Genomic DNA, 10,985 nt, shown 5'->3' with positions numbered 1-10,985 from the left:
TCCATTCAGCTTTGTGGTATCTCTTGTTATTATCTCGGTTTATTCCAGAATGAGAGAGAAGATGTTGCGGAAGAACATTAACATTTGGTTGGTACTAGAGGCTGTGAACCCTGGAAGAAATATAGAAAGGATTACTCCTGAGGAAGTCTATTGACAAAATGAGCCTACATCCAGGTGCTCATAGGACTTTTTTTGAAATATGGGAATGTGAGAATTGGACCTCTGTTACAATATGAAGTATTAAAATATATGAAAGTTTTTGAATGGTTTTATTAAACTTTGTTAACCAACATATCACAGTAGTTTAACTTTCATTGCTTGTTCCACCTGGGGATTGGCAACCTTACCCTGGCAAAACAGCTCCATTTTGCAGGCCCTGCAAAATTGTAATAAGTCCCACAGGTGTGTGCAGCTTTTTTAGATGGTTACTGATTTTCAGGAAGAACCTGTATATATTTTATTCATGTTTTATGTCTTGTTCTCTGGCTTTGATCCCAGTTGGTTAGGGTGAAAGATGGGTTTCCAAATAATGTTCTAAATAAATAAATAAACTTTTCCTATTCAGTAAGGCATTTGGCTTTTCTATAATGTGTTAATATGTAATATGTACTGCAATATGGCTTATTCTAAATGTGTTATTTTAATTTTTATTTAATTCCTTTATTACAATATTTATAGCTTTCCTTTTCTGACACCAAAGCAGGACCCAAATTAAGCAACATTAATTAAAAACAATAATATACCAATATTACACCAATAAACACAGGGAGAAAATCTGAAAATTTCAAAAATACCATCACCGTGGCGTTAGAAAATGTGTTTCTCTATCCCACCACTTCCTACCACCACCCAAAAAAACCTCCAAGGGGGCACAAATCTCTCCTAAACAGCATAGATTTGTAGCCTCTCCATAATACAGGAAGTTGGCAAGTCTTCTTTAATTGGTGCAGGAGACTCTTCTATAACACAAGAGTCACCACTAAGAAGGATCTTGCATGTAGCCAAGAGCACCATGGCCAGGGGAGCTGAAACTGACTATAGGAATGAAGCTGCCACACAAGTTTATACAAGGAGAGGTGATCCTTCAGGTAGGTGAAATGATTTACTGGTTCTTGTCAAGCCCCGATATTCCCAATAATGAAATCCTTTGTTGCTTTCAAATAAACTTATTTATTCAGGAATTCAAAGGTGCTCCACTTAATAGAGTCAGTGGAATTACTGAGATACAAAAGGTTACATGCTTGCTATATAGAGTATCATAAAACATTACTGAAGGCGCTTCATTTGAATCTTGGGTTCAGAGGTGTTCCACAGAAACCTGTGGACCATTGTGTTTCCCAGCCCAATTTAAGGAACACACGGAGAGATCCTGGAAAGAGAGAAATAACTGAAAAAGCTTTATATAATATAAGAATATAATTTACCAGAACTGGTAGGGAGAGATCTGAGCCCACAAGACACAAAAGGACCTCAGGACATCCCAGCTCTCCCGTGAGACAAAGGATTGCAGAAAGTTTTGTACCAGTTGTGATGCATGAATATATCAAACATTCAAACAGACATTATTGGATACAAAATAAGGCCTCATGGTTTGGCACCTTTCCATTAGCAGATCTTAATTTGTGGTGGGCTTGGTGAAATCAGATCTTGTTTACCCATCCAGGAGAGATGCTCTGATACCCTAGAAGGGGCAATAAAGTATCCTGCTTTCCTGTTTTCCTCCTTCTGATCTCTGAACCATTTGATGACAGTTTAGTGTTAAATCAGGTTCTTCTCTATTGCAATGTAGATTGATGCCCACATCAATGTCTTGTAAGGATGTTTTCCCATGTTTCTGTATTTCTAAATTGCCCTGTCTCCCAGGAAAGATATCATCTTTATGGTGTTGTTAAGGGACTACAGCGCTCTTATGCCAAATGTGGAATGCAGTTTCAGTCCCCCCCGCCCCGCCCCACCCCACCCAGCCAGGGCAAGCTTCTAAAGAAAGAAAGATACTTTTGAAAGGAACTATTTGCCTAAGCATTCTACCTCACCTAGCCTCCTATATTCTTCACTATTCTACTTACATGCATTGCTACTTATTCTATTAATACAAATCAGATTGTCATAGCTGGTATATAGGTAGTGATAGGAAATATCAGAATGAAATATCAGAATGTGCTGGATCTATATCTCAGAGGTTAAAGCATCTCAGAGTATCTTTCCTACTATAAAAGCATTCTCACACTATACTGTGAAAAGATAAGTGAGCCTGTGAAATTGGGGAGTACATCCTTGATACACAGCAGGCCCTTTCGGTATCATAAACATTCTGCTGCCAGATGGTAGTGCCTACATGTCTCCTAAGTTGTAAATAATGGAGACTGGTCAGGGCCGTGGGCCACTACCCAGCCTGCTATGGTCAAGCTAAATAATGGGGATTGACAGTTGTTAGGTATTTTACTTCAGTTACTAAGGACCTCTTGGCTGGCTATTACAAATTTTAGAAGGATGGAAGAAAACAGTACTTAAAAAGCTAGTTCTAGCTTTCTTCTCTCTTGAAACCTACATGAGTAGGAATTACCAGAGAGGCATACTTATTCATCATCATCATTTTGTCCAGTAGTCTTAGAACTTCATTTCTCATCACCTCAATTTGACTGTATTTTACAGACACCTTCCCAAAAAGAGTGGCTCCAGAGCAAATAAGTATCCCACATTTCCCACAGTGAAAACAGATGTAAAGAATCTCTTCAGGTTCCCTGACATGTCCCCACTTTTCTTAAATAATTCATTTATTCCAAAGATTCCTCCATGACTGAGTAACAGAGAATACTCAGAAGGCAGAATACATGGGAAAAGTTCAGAGTATACAAGACTCTAGACTTTTACAACTGAAAGTAGACAGAGCTGCTTATATGCTGAGGTTCCAAAACATATCAGAGGAAAAAAATGAAGATCTACAGAAAATTTTAATTGAGGCTTTGGCTGAAATATTACAGGTGACTCCTGAGAGAATGGAAGAGGAATTTGATCAAGTTAGACGGGTACTCTTGAGCTACACAAGGCAAAATAAATTGCCCAGCGAAGTACATTTGAAATTCACAAGGAAGAGGATTAAAGATGAAATTCTAAAACAAGAGAGACCAATGATGCTGGAAATATGGTGAAAATTTTGAGAGAGGTTCCATGACCAGTGAGGCAAAAGAGGAATCAAGCGTTAACAGATTTTTTTTAGAAGAGAAATACCCTATATGTGGTTAATGCTACAGGGCCTACTTTTACATATCAGGAGACAGGATTAACTCCATTTTTAAAGTACAACATTTTTTGGAAAGAATTAATGGAAAAGAAGGCAAGGAAAAGAAAGATGAAGAAGAGGGTAAAGTTTCTGGGGAAGAAAATCCAAATGAGCCACAGAGATACCATACAAGGCAATACCCCAAAAAAGCTAAAAGAGATAAGGATAATGTAAATCTATAATGGCCTCAATAGTCTCAATGTAAATGGACTTAATTCTCCTGCAAAAAAGGAGGAAGACATTTAGATATTTGGCAAAATTGGAAATGGATATAATTTGTTTGCAAGAAACACATTTTAATGAAAGAGCAACATTTCTTGAAAAACAAAAAATTTGCAGCAACAGAAAACAACAAGAAGAAAAGGAGAGTGGAAACATATATCAAAGATAAATTTAATCCAAAATTGAAATTTGCTTCTGAAGATGGAAGTAGAAATTACTGTGGATAATAAAAAAAATGTTACTGGCAAATGTCTATGCTCCAAATGATAACCAAGAGAAATTTTTCCAAAATTTGCATTCCAAACTAGTAAACTTGGATTATACAGAATATTGTTTAAACTTTAATGCAGTTTCAGATAGACAGTTGGATAAAAAAATGTCCAAACAGGTGAAATGTTAAGGTTCTCAGTTGCCAGTAAGTTTTTGGAAATTAGCAGAAGAAATGGATCTGGTAGACATATGGAGAACAAGGTACCCTAACTCTAAAGACTATACCTATTATTCAGCCAGACACCAAACCTGGTCAAGAATTGACATGTGTTGGCTTTCAGCAAGCCTGATTAAAGATTTAGTTGACACAGAAATTCAAACAAGAGTTATTTCAGATCATAGTCTTGTAATGATAAAGTTAAAAGGTCCATGGAAGAGAAAAGTATGGAATTTAAACATTTCTATTTTGAAAGATGAAAAATTTCTTAAAGAATCCAAGGTTGAAATGGAGTACTTCTTCAAACAAAATATAACACAAGAAGTGAAAATGCAGGTAGTTTGGGACACTGCTAAGGCTTATTATAGAGGTCTTGCAATTAGATATAGTAGCAAGAAAAGAAAAGAGAGATCTGAAAATTTTAAAAACCTAATAGCACAGGCCGGAGAAGTGAAGAGGAATCTTAAAAAACTACCAACAAAAGATGAATTTCAAAAGAAAGTGAAAGAAATGCAACATAAATTGAATCTAGTCCTTATGGAAGAAATGGAGATTAAACTGAGATAAGCTAGACAAAATTTTTTCGAATATGCTAACAAACCGGGAAGGTGGTAAACTTATAAGATTAGAAAAGAGAAGGCCAAAAGAATAATTACGTCATTGAAAGATGAGAATGATGAAGAGAAAAGTCAAAAACAAAAAATATCTCAAATTGTGGAACAGTTTTATAAAAAATTATATGAAGAGAAGCAAGTTCAGAAAATAGAATTAGAAGAATACATCAAACAAAATAATCTTAACAAATTTACAGAGGAACAACAAAATTTTTTAAATGAGCCAATAACAATAAGAGAAATTGGAGAGGCAATGACATCTCAAAAGAAAGGCAAAGCTCTGGGTCCAGATGGTCTACCTGCAGAATTTTATAAAGCTTATGAAGACTCTCTACTTTTACCATTTAAAAATCTCATAGAAAAGATTCAAGAAGGTCAAATACCAGTATCATGGCAAGAAGCTACAATATCCTTGATTCCAAAAGAAAACAATGATCTGAAAGATATTAAGAATTATCGTCCAATCTCGCTTTTAAATGTGGATTATAAAATTTTTGCTGCAATATTGGCACAATGTTTGAAGAAAGTCTTACAATCTATAATACATTATGATCAAGCAGGATTTCTCCCTAAAAGATATTTAAAAGACAATGTAAGAACAGTTTGTAACATTTTGGAATATTATGAGAGACATACAGAGAAACAATTGGCACCAATTTGCTTGGATGCCGAGAAAGCTTTTGACAGTGTTTCCTGGCATTTTATGTTACAACAATTGAAAGGTATGGAGTGTGGTGAAAATTTTTTGAGAGCAGTAAAAGCAATATATTCTTCACAAAATGCAAGGGTGACAGTGAATGGCGAACTAACAGATATTATAAAAATTCAAAAAGGTATAAGACAAGGCTGTCCACTGTCACCTCTACTTTTCATTTTATCTCTAGAAATACTGAACAACCAAATAAGGAAAGATTCAAATGTAAAGGGAGCTGTTATAAAAAATGAACAATATAAACTTAGAGCTTTTGCAGATGATTTAGTCTTTATATTAGAACAACTAATGGATTCAATTGACTGTCTTATAAATAAGATTAATCAATTTGGCCAATATGCAGGATTAAAGATTAATTACCATAAAACAAGTTTTTTGGCAAAAAATATGACAATGGAACAAATTCAATCTTTCCAGCAGAAATCAGGATTTTTACATGAAAAAAATTAAATATTTAGGCATTATTATTTCAAATAAATGTAGCAGCTTAAAAGCAGACAACTATGACAACCTACTTAAAGAAATCAAAAAAGACTTGGGAAAATTGTATGACTTAAAATTATCTTTACTGGGAAGAATAGCTCTACTAAAGAAGAACATTTTACCAAGATTACTGTTCCTATTTCATACTATTCCAATATTGTTAAATAGTGGATTTTTTCAAGAACTAAACAGGATGATTGCCAAATCCTAGGCAAAAAATCTAGGATTAAACTCAAAGCACTGCAGGATTCCAAATTAAGAGCAGGCTTGGGTCTACCAGACTGGCAGTTATATTATAAAGTATCTGCACTGTTATGGGTGAGAAACTGGATACTCTTGAATGACAGGAGACAATAGTTATTAGAAAGACATGATTTGACTATGGGATGGCATGCATATTTGTGGTACCAAAGACTTGAAGGACATTTGTATTTTAAAAATCATTGGTTTAGAAAATCTTTGTATCATACTTGGTCATGGTTGAAGACAAGAATTTATCAAAAAATTCCAAGATGGGTCTCACCAGTTGAAGCATTTACTCACCCAAACCTTTTAAAAATAAACCAGAATTACAAGTATGATGATTTGTTGGGAAAAGACAATCAATTGAAAACTAAAGAACTGGAAAATATGTATATTAAAATGAACTGGTGGTTGAGAATGCAAGTCGAATCGAGATATGCCAAAGACAAGATGATGAGTTTTAATACAGAACAATATGTATTTGATAAAATTTTGTTGGGCCCACAAGAAAAGCTAATTTCCAAATTATATGCATTTCTACTTCAAATGAAGACACAAGATGAAGTTATAAAGGATTGTATGATCCAATGGGCAAAAAACTTTGGATATAATATTGCATTAGAAGATTGGGAGAGACTTTGGAAACTGAACGTGAAGTTAACTAGGTCAGTGACTTTTAAAGAAAATTTATACAAGATTTTTTACAGATGGTATCTGACACCACAGAAACTGTGTAAAATCTATACTAATATGTCTAACAAATGTTGGAAATGTACCAAACAGACTGGCTCCTTTTTCCATACATGATGGACATGTGAGACTGTGAAAGATTATTGGAAAATGATTCATGAAATTGTGCAGAGGATTACAAAGACACAGATTCATTTCAAACCAGAACTATTTTTATTGAACATATTTCCAGAGGACTATTCCAAAGAGATGAAAAATTTGTTGGCACATTTTAACACAGCAGCTAGGATTCTTCTGGCGCAAAGATGGAAGTCTCAGGAGATTCCCACAAAAATAGACGTAGTGGAAAAGGTTTTGGAAACAGCAGAGCTGGACTTTTTATCTCAGCTGTTAACTGGGAAATCTAAAGAAGAAGCAAGAAAATATTGGAACAAATTGTATGCCTGGCTAGATAATCAAGACTTTTAAGATTCTCTGATGTAAACTTATTTTTCTTTTTTCCTGTACTTTATAGTATAAAATTGGTTTTTATTGAATTCTCAAATTGAGTAAAATTTAACAAAAAGAACATATTATAAAATGTAAAATGGAATAGGTGCAGTTGCGATAAAATAATAGAGGATAAGCTATGATAAAAAGTTAATGTAGAATTATAAGTTTAGAAAGAATTTCTAGATAAAATAACAACTGAATGTATGGTGTCTTTTATCTCCCAATCCCCTATCCCTATCTTGTCTTTCTTTCTGAAACTAATAAAACCGTTTTTTGAAAAACATAACTGGTTTCTTGCTCCCGGTATATTTGAAGAAATGCCTATTGTTTGTTTTAATGTTTTTGGCCATCTACTCCTCAGATTCTCTTTTTGCTTGCTTTGTTGTCAAATTAGATTTGTTTCACTACTACCTGTGGCCCCTGACTTTTTTGAAATTAGTTATTAAGTATGCAGGCATCTTTTTTTAGAGTTGGCAATACCATTCCTGATTTGAGGCATTCTTTCTGGTCCTCGGTTAGTATAGTGTTACATCTTGGAGGGGTTTGACCATCTTAATTCTTCCTTTTTAACAACTTCCTAATCTCTCTTTTGAAATCAGGTTATAATGGCTTACAGTAGCAGCTAAAATCCAGAAAATCAAATCAGACCTCTACTATGAGTGGATTCGGCACACTTATAATCTCTTAAATCGCTGTCTCCCGTCTGAAAAATAGAACTACTGGTATTATAAGGACTGCTGAATTTATATAGTGAATTTTGAACACTCCTGGCAGGTTATCTAAATGCTTATTATTAATAATATCTTCAATTGAAATGTAAACTAAAACAAACTCAGGAGGTTACCAGTACTTCATAGATTATTAGTTCTGTTTCATAGTCTTATCCAGTTGACCAAGGAGATCAAGGCGGTCTGTATCAATATTACTTCCTCCATTTTATACTCACAACGACCCTGTGATGTAAGTTAGAACAAAAGAGAATGACTGGCCTAAGGTCACCCAGTGAACTTCATAGCAAAGTGGTCATTTGAACCTGAGTCTTCCAGGTCCTCATCTGACACTCTAACTATTGCACCACACTTCACCTACCCTAGGTGAAAAAACAAAGTTTCTTTCTCCCTGAGCTCAGCTGAGACTAAGTTTTGTTTCACTGTGTATACATAAGGCTTATCAGCCAACTGCAGTGATGACTCCCTTTGCAAGTAAAGCTTGCTTATTTTTCTAATATAATTTTCTAATCATTTGAAACCTCACAATGATATTTTCTCTGTATATATTTAAAATTTAACAAGCAAGGATATGCAACTTAATCAGCCCGAGGGTATGGGCTGGGTTGCCATCAATATGCTGATGACACCCAGCTCTATCTGCTTATGGACGGCCGGCCCGCCTGCGCCCCAGAAAATCTGGACCGGGCGTTACAGGCAGTGGCTAGGTGGCTTAGGCTGAGCGGCTGAAGCTGAACCCGGCGAAGACAGAGGTCCTTTGCTTAGGTCGCTGCGGCCCGGGAAGGGAAATCCCCCTGCCAGTTTTTGACGGCGCTCCGTTAACAGCGTCGGGCAGGGTCAAGAGCCTGGGGGTGCTGTTGGAGCCTTCACTGACGATGGAGGCTCAGATAGCAGCCACTGCCAAATCCGCTTTTTTTCATCTTAGGCGGGCGAGGCAGTTGGCCCCCTTCCTGGAACGTGACGACCTGGCAACAGTGATTCATGCTACGGTCACCTCGAGGCTGGACTACTGTAATGCCCTCTACATGGGGCTACCCTTGTGCCGGACCCGGAAACTGCAGTTGGTGCAGAACGCTGCTGCCCGGCTGTTATTAGGGCTCCCAAGATGGGAGCACATTCGGCCGGGGCTCCAGGGTCTGCACTGGCTGCCAGTAATATTCCGAGTCCGGTACAAGGTGTTGGTCATTACCTTTAAAGCCCTATATGGCCTAGGACCTGCCTACCTTAGGGACCGTCTCTCCCCACACGTTCCCCAGAGAGTACTACGCTCAGGTTCACAAAACCTGTTGGTAGTCCCCGGGCCAAAGGAGGCCCGCCTAAAATCCACCAGGGACCGGGCCTTCTCAACAACGGCACCTTATTGGTGGAACCAGCTGCCGGAAGAGGTGCGGGCCCTGCGGGATCTAGGGCAATTCCGCAGGGCCTGTAAGACAGTCCTCTTCCGGCAGGCCTATGACATCAACTGACAATGGAAACATCATGGATGGAACAAAATGTATTTATAGGCCGCCGGTTCTATTTTATCTTATTTTATCTTGTCTTTATTAATTTATGGTTTGATTGTATTTTTAAATGTTTTAAGCTGAAGTTGTTGAATTATCATGTTGTAAGCCGCCCTGAGACACTTAGGTGAGAAGGGCGGGGTATAAATCTTAATATATATAAATAAATAAATAAATAAATAATCATGGATGGGAAGAGGAAAGACAGCAGTCAGATCAATGATTACTCAAGTCATCGAGAATGCTGATGGATCCCAAGAGAACACATATTTTGCTAATCAGATTCTTGCAAGGTTGCTTTAAGCTCAAAGAGAAAGCAGACAATAGATATGAATTATTTCAGTATGGATTCTGGGAACAAAGATTGCTGTAATGTGAACACCAGGGACAGAGAGCTGTTGAACTTGGGTTTGCAATACATGATTCAGATCCCTGCTTGGCCCATAAAGGTCACTGTTTTGTAGGGTGCTGCATGATTAGCATGCATGACTAGGTGAAGAAACCCAAGTTTAAATGACCACTTGCCATGAAACTGACTGGGTGACTTTGCATCAGACCTCCTCTGTCAGCCTAGCCTGTGAAGATAAAATGGAGAAGCAGAGAACCAGGGTATGCTGTCCTCCTTGGAGTAGGGGTGGGATAAAAAAATGAACTGCATAAATCCTTTTTCTCTGCCTTTTCTGTCTCATATGGTTCAGGTGAGGAAAATAATGGGATCATGCCACTCTAATCTCTATTCAAGAAGGTGGGTGTGAGGAACCTGTCAGGGTCAGCTTAAGAGGGTGACCACTTTAAATTTCTTTTCTATCACATTCACACAGTACCTTAGGCACACCAAAGTAAACTGTCAAAAAATAAACTAGACACCAAACGTTTTCAAAATCAAAACCCAAAATATATGTTTATTGAAATACTAAAAGGCAAGGAAAAGAGTGAAAATAATATTAATTAGTTTGATTGAAAACAAATCAGTTGGCAGGCAGACATTTAACAAAATAATCAATCTCTAAATACCAGAGACTGGCAGGCTGCGATAGTTTAAAAATATAAAACACTGGCAGGCTTAATAAAATCTCTAAGATCCTTGAACAGGAAGGTAGTGCTTACTTGGCACTAGGAACACTATGCAGAGATAGAATTATCCCCTAAGCTTGGGCTTCTTAAATCACAAAAATAATAAATGGTCACACACTCTTTGCCATACACACTGAGGACTTCTGACTTGTGCCAGATAAATATTCCCTCACAGACTCACTCACTAGCATACAGGACTCACACCTTTTGTGTGCTATTATCAGCCCCTCAATCCTGTGTGTCCCACTCAGCTGGAATCCTAGTCTGATTCTTGGAATTCCTTCCTAGCCACAAGAATCTAGTCCTTCTTTCAGTGTGTTTGAGTGTTCTAAATTGGACCAGGAGTCTGCCTTGATGTGCTGACAGATCTCCTCAGAGAGTTTTTCCTCACAGAAGGTGCCTGGTTTGACCCTTCTTCCCAATAACACTCTCACAGACAGACACTTTAACTCAATTCTGTCTCTGAAGGAACTCAGCCCATGGTCTCTCACAACTGAACAGCTTTAGTACCAAGACTG

This window comes from Heteronotia binoei, chromosome 1, assembly GCF_032191835.1.
Source record: "Heteronotia binoei isolate CCM8104 ecotype False Entrance Well chromosome 1, APGP_CSIRO_Hbin_v1, whole genome shotgun sequence".
NCBI lineage: Eukaryota > Metazoa > Chordata > Lepidosauria > Squamata > Gekkonidae > Heteronotia > Heteronotia binoei.
The sequence above is the reverse complement of the archived record's forward strand: the minus strand, read 5'-3'. Positions refer to the sequence as shown.